Below are 9160 nucleotides of genomic sequence, written 5' to 3' on the forward strand. Positions count from 1 at the left end.
GTCAATTATAAAACAATGTATCTAATAAGGACTTTGGTGAAGTAAAGCTGTCCCAAGGAAACATCCCTCCCCTGGGATGGATAGACCTACAACAAGGTTGTAAACCAACATTATATTAAAGGCCTAATGGTCACGTTTCAGGTTGCAGGACTAAATGTTTGTTATGAAGAGTTCATGTCACAGCCACACTATCCTTTCAAATGCTGATAGATACAGTAACATAACACTGCAGCCCGCCTGGTTTTCAACCATCCAAAGTTCCCTCATGTCACTCTGCTCCTCCACACACTCCACTGGCTTCCAGTCGGAGCTCACATCCACTACAAGACCATGGTACTTATCTACGGAACAGCACTAAGGAACTGCCACTTCAGGCTATGCTCAAACCCTACACCTTAACCCAAGCACTCTGTTCTGCCAGCTCGGGTCTCTTGAATGCACTAACTGTAAGTCGCTCTGGATAAGAGCATTTGCTAAATGACTCAAATATAATATAATAATATAATGTACTAGTAGGCATCTACACTGTAATTAGACTGCAGCCTGCAAGCACCATGATGTAAATTGGTGACTCTAGTTGGGAAGAGAGGGACCACTTTTCATGACTAGACAAGAAAAAAGTACCTGTCGTTACCATAAATTTGGTTTAATTTATTTGGGCTCTGCTACCACCTGGTGCTTGTTAGGCATACTTGTGCAACACCCTCTCCAGGTTGAAGTTACCCTGATATAGGATATACATCTTCAAACAAAAATATGAACAAATAATAAAACACGTTTGATTTTGAATTGCTACGAATTGTTTCATCTTATTTTTGCCGATTATCAAAGACCTCTGCGATTATTCGATAATTGTCTTCAGGCACAATACAAGGCCACGTACAAGAGATCTGGAGGTCCTTACTATATCCTGTCGCACTAATGACGACACCTCTGCTTTCAAACAAACACACAAAGGTATTTAAAATGCGATAAAACTGAATTGTTCCATTTAAACATGTGGCGAAATATTGTATTTAAACGATATGTTGTTTTAGATTTCGTTTAGGAGGAATAACGTCGCATGTTAAAGTTATCTAGTTTGCTTTTTGGCCAGCCTGTTACAGTTGCGCTCTAGTGTATTGGCACCCTTGTACGTCTATTTTAAATAATTCAATACGTCTTCAAATATACATTTAAAATCAAAAACGTGTTCACACGTGTACTGTGGTAAGTTGCAGGTCTTTTTACAAGGTAAAAACAGCCATTCAAATCGTGTTGAAAAGAGAACAGGATATTCTGCTTCATTATAACGTTACCACTGTGAACATGGCGAAGGGGAAAGAACTGTCTGAGGATGTAAGGAATTTGATTATAACCAAACATGGCCTTAAGCAAGGTTACAAGTCCATCTCCCGAGACCTTGGCATTGCTGTTTCCACAGTTCGTAATGTTATCAGGAAGCATGCTGTCCATGGAGTTGTAGTCAACCTCCCAGGACGTGGGCGCAAGAAGACTCTGGTTCCACCGGGTGAAAAAGAGAGAACTTGCAAGAAGAATCTGGTTCCACCAGTTGAAAAAGCAGTTCGTTCTGCATCTATCCAAAATAAAATGACATCTGTTTGTGATGCCACCAATGATGACAAGGAAAATGGTTCCGAGTCGACAGAGTCTCAGGTATGTGCTTTAGAACGACTGCTAAACGTTGTAGGTTATCTAGCTAGGCTGGCTAACACATTTAAAACAAGTCTTGCAATCTGAAATGGCAAACAAGTAACGAGCTAGATTCACACCTTAACTTGTAGGCTGGACAGTGAGTAGAGCAAGAATCTAAGGACAATAGAAGCGATGAGGGAAGTCGGAGGAAGATATTTTGAGGAGTCCAAAGCCAGAGAGCTAGAGAGAAACGACAGGGGGACTTCAACAGGGAGAGGGTGAGAGAGAGAACACACAGCTCCAGTTTAAGACCCAGAAAGAGTGAGAAGAGGTAAATGGATGTGGCCACATCTCACAACATTCATAATTTGCACAAGCACCTGAAGGTAAATGATGAGCCATTATGGTGTCTGGGTAATGTAGTGTTTCCCCATCACCTTGTTTCAGGACAAGGAACATCCACGGCTTCTCATCCCAGAGTTATGTCGTCTTTTCTACCAACTCGGCTGGGTTACTGGGACAGGGGGAGGGCTAAGTTTGAGACGTGGGTAAGTGCTCTGACTTTAATATTGTTGAATCATTTTAAAAATTCAAAACCTCATACGTGAGTGAGTGAGTGAGTGAGTGAGTGAGTGAGTGAGTGAGTGAGTGAGTGAGTGAGTGAGTGAGTGAGTGAGTGAGTGATGAATAAATAAATAAATATATTTTCTCTCTCTATCTCCCCATTTTGTTGTACCAAGAGATCAGATCTACATTGCCCCGTCTGGAGTGCAGAAGGAGAGACTACAGGTGAGCAGGGCTGGTGTTTTGCCTTCATATCATCATAGAGACTACAGGTGAGCAGGGCTGGTGTTTTGCCTTCATATCATCATAGAGACTACAGGTGAGCAGGGCTGGTGTTTTGCCTTCATATCATCATAGAGACTACAGGTGAGCAGGGCTGGTGTTTTGCCTTCATATCATCATAGAGACTACAGGTGAGCAGGGCTGATGTTTTGCCTTCATATCATCATAGAGACTACAGGTGAGCAGGGCTGGTGTTTTGCCTTCATATCATCATAGAGACTACAGGTGAGCAGGGCTGGTGTTTTACCTTCATATCATCATAGAGACTACAGGTGAGCAGGGCTGGTGTTTTACCTTCATATCATCATAGAGACTACAGGTGAGCAGGGCTGGTGTTTTGCCTTCATATCATCATAGAGACTACAGGTGAGCAGGGCTGGTGTTTTGCCTTCATATCATCATAGACTACAGGTGAGCAGGGCTGGTGTTTTGCCTTCATATCATCATAGACTACAGGTGAGCAGGGCTGGTGTTTTGCCTTCATATCATCATAGAGACTACAGGTGAGCAGGGCTGGTGTTTTGCCTTCATATCATCATAGAGACTACAGGTGAGCAGGGCTGGTGTTTTACCTTCATATCATCATAGAGACTACAGGTGAGCAGGGCTGGTGTTTTGCCTTCATATCATCATAGAGACTACAGGTGAGCAGGGCTGGTGTTTTGCCTTCATATCATCATAGAGACTACAGGTGAGCAGGGCTGGTGTTTTACCTTCATATCATCATTTTTAGCCATTTAGCAGATGCTTTTATCCAAAGCGACTTACAGTCATGTGTGCATACATTCTACGTATGGGTGGTCCCGGGGATCGAACCCACTACCCTGGCGTTACAAGCGCCATGCTCTACCAACTGAGCTACAGAAGGACCACAGGTGAGCAGGGCTGGTGTTTAGCCTTCATATCATCATAGAGACTACAGGTGAGCAGGGCTGGTGTTTTGCCTTCATATCATCATAGAGACTACAGGTGAGCAGGGCTGGTGTTTTGCCTTCATATCATCATAGAGACTACAGGTGAGCAGGGCTGGTGTTTTGCCTTCATATCATCATAGAGACTACAGGTGAGCAGGGCTGGTGTTTTGCCTTCATATCATCATAGAGACTACAGGTGAGCAGGGCTGGTGTTTTGCCTTCATATCATCATAGAGACTACAGGTGAGCAGGGCTGGTGTTTTGCCTTCATATCATCATAGAGATTTACAGGTGAGCAGGGCTGGTGTTTTTTCATATCATCATAGAGACTACAGGTCAGGGCTGTGTTTTGCATATCATCATAGAGGGTACAGGGACCAGGTGAGCAGGGCTGGTGTTCATCATAGAGCAGGTGAGCCTTCATATCACTCATAGAGACTACAGGTGAGCAGGGCTGGTGTTTTACCTTCATATCATCATAGAGACTACAGGTGAGCAGGGCTGGTGTTTTGCCTTCATATCATCATAGAGACTACAGGTGAGCAGGGCTGGTGTTTTGCCTTCATATCATCATAGAGACTACAGGTGAGCAGGGCTGGTGTTTTGCCTTCATATCATCATAGAGACTACAGGTGAGCAGGGCTGGTGTTTTGCCTTCATATCATCAGAGACTACAGGTGAGCAGGGCTGGTGTTTTAGCCTTCATATCATCAGAGCCAACTTGGACTACTTAGTTTGACAGTTTCTGGAGATGTGTTTTTATGTGTGTGTTCATCCTAGAGACCAGGTGAGCATGTTTGTCTGTGATGTGGAGGAGAGTTTTGCCTTCATATCATCCTGGAAGAACTACAGGTGAGCAGGGCTGGTGTTTTGCCTTCACTATGATCAGGTAGAGCTCTCTGTCCATGATTGATACACATGAGGGTGAGCTCTCTGTTAATGAATGATACATTCATGAGATGAGCTCTCTGTTAATGAATACAGGTGAGCAGGGGTGAGTCTCTTTAATGAATGATCATTATGAGAGGTGAGCTCTCTGTTAATGGTGATAGTCTATGAGAGGGCTGGTGAGTTTTGCCATGGTGTTTTGATACATCTAAGAGACAGGTACAGGTGAGCTCTCTGTTAATGAATGATACATTTGAGACTACAGGTAGCTCTCTCATATGAATCATAGACTATGAGGTGAGCTCTCTGGTGTTTTGATACACTATGAGAGGTGAGCTCTCTGTTAATGAATGATATCATCATAGAGATATCAGAGAGGTGAGGGGTGAGCTCTCTGTTATATCATAATACACTAGTTTGACAGTTTCTGGAGATGTGTTTTTAATGATTGATACACTATGAGAGGATGACAGTTTGTCTGTGATGTGATTGATCAGCTCCCCACCCCTGGAAGAACCTGAAGAGTGTGCACCCCTCTGTTCATGAATGCCTTACACTATGAGGGGTGAGCTCTCCATGTTAATGAATGATACATTATGAGGGGTGAGCTCTGTTAATGAATGATAGACTATGAGGGGTGAGCTCTCTGTCCATGATTGATACACTGAGAGGTGAGCTCTGTTAATGAATGATACACTATGAGGGGTGAGCTCTCTGTCCATGATTGATACACTGAGAGGTGAGCTCTGTTAATGAATGATACATTATGAGGGTGAGCTCTCTGTTAATGAATGATGATACATGATACATGAGAGGTGAGCTCTGTTAATGAATGATACACTATGAGAGGTGAGCTCTCTGTTAATGAATGATACACTATGAGAGGTGAGCTCTCTGTTAATGAATGATACACTATGAGAGGTGAGCTCTCTGTTAATGATTGATACACTATGAGAGGTGAGCTCTCTGTTAATGAATGATACACTATGAGAGGTGAGCTCTCTGTTAATGAATGATACACTATGAGAGGTGAGCTCTCTGTTAATGAATGATACACTATGAGGGGTGAGCTCTCTGTTAATGAATGATACACTATGAGGGGTGAGCTCTCTGTTAATGAATGATACACTATGAGAGGTGAGCTCTCTGTTAATGAATGATACACAATGAGGGGTGAGCTCTCTGTTAATGAATGATACACTATGAGGGGTGAGCTCTCTGTTAATGAATGATACATTATGAGAGGTGAGCTCTGTTAATGAATGATACACTATGAGGGGTGAGCTCTCTGTTAATGAATGATACACTATGAGGGGTGAGCTCTCTGTTAATGATTGATACACTATGAGAGGTGAGCTCTCTGTTAATGATTGATACACTATGAGAGGTGAGCTCTGTTAATGAATGATACACTATGAGGGGTGAGCTCTCTGTTAATGAATGATACATTATGAGGGGTGCTCTCTCTCTGTTAATGAATGATAGTCTATGAGAGGTGAGCTCTCTGTTAATGATTGATACACTGAGAGGTGAGCTCTGTTAATGAATGATACACTATGAGGGGTGAGCTCTCTGTCCATGATTGATACACTGAGAGGTGAGCTCTGTTAATGAATGATACACTATGAGAGGTGAGCTCTCTGTTAATGAATGATACACTATGAGGGGTGAGCTCTCTGTTAATGAATGATACACTATGAGAGGTGAGCTCTCTGTTAATGAATGATACACTATGAGGGGTGAGCTCTCTGTTAATGAATGATACACTATGAGGGGTGAGCTCTCTGTTAATGAATGATACACTATGAGGGGTGAGCTCTCTGTTAATGAATGATACACTATGAGAGGTGAGCTCTCTGTTAATGAATGATACACTATGAGAGGTGAGCTCTCTCTGTTAATGAATGATACACTATGAGGGGTGAGCTCTCTCTGTTAATGAATGATACACTATGAGAGGTGAGCTCTCTGTTAATGAATGATACACTATGAGGGGTGAGCTCTCTCTGTTAATGAATGATACACTATGAGGGGTGAGCTCTCTGTTAATGAATGATAGTCTATGAGAGGTGACTTCTCTGTGCATGATTGATACACTATGAGGGGTGAGCTCTCTGTTAATGAATGATACACTATGAGGGGTGAGCTCTCTCTGTTAATGAATGATAGCCTATGAGGGGTGAGCTTTATTCACAGACCTGGAAATAGGCCAACATGCTAACTGTCTCCCTCCTGTTCCTCAGCGGCGCAGGCCGTCATCCACACCCACTCCAAGGCTGCCGTCATGGCAACTCTGTTTTATCCTGGCAAGGAATTCCGCATAACTCACCAGGAGATGATAAAGGGAATCCGCAAGGGCACCTCCAGAACCAACTACAGGTAGGCACATGGCTAGGACACCTCCAGAACCAACTACAGGTAGGCACATGGCTAGGACACCTCCAGAACCAACTACGGGTAGGCACATGGCTAGGACACCTCCAGAACCAACTACAGGTAGCACTTCCAGCGCCAACTACGGGCGGGCAGGTTGCGAGGGCACCTCCAGCACCAACTACGGGTGGGCAGGTTGCGAGGACACCTCCAGCACCAACTACGGGTGGGCAGGTTTGCGAGGGCACTTCCAGCGCCAACTACGGGCGGGCAGGTTTGCGAGGGCACCTCCAGCGCCAACTACGGGCGGGCAGGTTGCGAGGGCACCTCCAGCACCAACTATGGGTGGGCAGGTTGCGAGCACACCTCCAGCACCAACTACGGGTGGGCAGGTTTGCGAGGGCACCTCCAGCACCAACTACGGGTGAGCAGGTTGCGAGGGTACCTCCAGCACCAACTATGGGTGGGCAGGTTTGCGAGGGCACCTCCAGCACCAACTATGGGTGGGCAGGTTGCGAGCACACCTCCAGCACCAACTACGGGTGGGCAGGTTGCGAGGACACCTCCAGCACCAACGACGGCCGTATAAGTGCTCAATGGGAAAGGAGATTTCCTAGTCAGTTGTCCAAATGAATGTATTCAACTGAAATGTGTCTTCCACATTTAACCCAACCCCTCTGAATCAGATGTGCGGGGGGCTGCCTGTATCAACATCCACGTCTTCGGCACCCAGGGAACAGTGGGTTAACTGCCTTGCTCAGGGGCAGAATGACAGATTTTTACCTTGTCAGCTCAGGGTGTTTCGATTCAGCAATCTTACGGTTACTGGCCTAACACTCTAATCACTAAGCTACCAGCCAATGTGCTACAGTGTGAATGTCTGTACTGAACCAGTCCAGCCCCAGCAGCTTATGGAAATGAATGTGGGAATCCAGATGTTACCTTGTAACTCCTGTCTATTCTGGCACATTTTCATTCAGAGGAAACTGACACTTGATTTTAGATAGTGGCCCTATTGACTATGCATTCTGCTCACACACTGACGTTGATGTGTGTGTGTGTGTAGATATGATGAAACCCTGGTGGTCCCCATCATTGAGAACACCCCGGAGGAGCAGGACCTGAAGGAGCGCATGGCGCTGGCCATGGAGCAGTACCCAGACTCCTGTGCGGTCCTCGTCCGGCGCCACGGCGTCTACGTGTGGGGGAGTCCTGGGAGAAAGCCAAGACCATGTGAGTTAATGAATGATTATGAAGTAACACAATGTTTTATAGAAGTGAATAATTATAAATAGTCTAAAAGTAATGTTTGTAGAAGTATTACTGTGAATGTGTCATTTAGACTGACTTTATCACTGTTTTTAAATGCATCATTGGTGCTTTCTAGAGGTTTGTGTGGTAGTGGGTTATCCACGTGTCTTGTTCCAGGTGTGAATGTTATGACTACCTATTTGACATCGCCGTCCAAATGAAGCAGAGTGGAATGGATCCTTCAGCACCACCCGTTGAAGAGAACCATTACTACGATGTCCAACCATCCCAATAAATGGAGGCAAACTATCAGGTCCTAAAATGAACACCTGCCAAATGTGGATTTTTTTCCCCAGCCATGTCACCGGGTGGTCAGGACTTCACAGTGAAAGTATTTCACTCACATTTGTGAATATAGAAAGTCAAGTTTGATCACATTTATAGTGACATATATGCTGCACTTGCTGTTTTCAAAATATTTCTGCCGTTTTTGTTTCATAGCTTGTAATATATAGCCTGTTCCACCTCGCTCTGCAACACAGCCTGGCTGGGGGACTGTGCGCACGTGAAGAGCTGAGTGAAAGATTACATTTTTAGAAGCGCTGTGCACAGGCATAAAAGTTGGTCTAATTTACTTGAAAAGAAAGTCTACTGAAGTGAGACTTTGTCCTTGTGTGTTCTTGGCTATTTACATTGTTTTGTTCATAAACTAGGTTGTTTTTCTATGTTTGAGTTTCAACTGCTTGTGAAGAGAAGACCACGCTTCTACTAGTCAATCTCACAGGCAGAAACGATACTGTTTTGCGTTGCCACGGTAACCACCTTCCCTTAAAGGTGCAGGTGAACATTTTTGTCTCTGATATTTTGGTTAAAAATTAAATTAATGAATATACCAATTTTACTTCTTACTAGTAATACACTTATTGTTTTTAGAAACATTACAATGCTTGCTCATCTGTTTGTTTTGTTGGTGTAATTTTATGGAAAATATTTTGGCTGGTAAAAGAATCTGTGTGGCTGGTAGATTTAAAATAAAAAATAAAAAATATTCCTGCCACAGTGGCTTTTGTACCAAAAACTACATTTTATGTCCTGCAAACAATCATTAGAAATGTCTATGTATTTTAATATACTCTATCTACAGTAATAGTAGAATGGTGTTATACAATATTTTACCCCCAAAACCTCTTATTGGTCCTTAAAAGACAGACTGGCTGTTGTTGTCAAATTGGCTGGACCTGAGCCACACACTA

The 9160-nt window shown here is 43.9% G+C and overlaps 1 pseudogene across 1 annotated transcript; it reads left to right on the plus strand.

The window, feature by feature from the left end:
* Positions 1 to 963: 963 nt before the first annotated feature.
* Positions 964 to 8955, plus strand: LOC124024473 (annotated as a pseudogene). The gene is made up of 7 exons (XR_006836983.1): positions 964 to 1656; positions 2083 to 2183; positions 2376 to 2424; positions 6160 to 6166; positions 6527 to 6662; positions 7723 to 7889; positions 8085 to 8955. The product of XR_006836983.1 is annotated as a methylthioribulose-1-phosphate dehydratase-like (transcript).
* The last annotated feature ends 205 nt before the right edge of the window (positions 8956 to 9160 follow it).

Source organism: Oncorhynchus gorbuscha, unplaced genomic scaffold, assembly GCF_021184085.1.
Source record: "Oncorhynchus gorbuscha isolate QuinsamMale2020 ecotype Even-year unplaced genomic scaffold, OgorEven_v1.0 Un_scaffold_1869, whole genome shotgun sequence".
NCBI classification, from domain to species: Eukaryota; Metazoa; Chordata; class Actinopteri; order Salmoniformes; family Salmonidae; genus Oncorhynchus; species Oncorhynchus gorbuscha.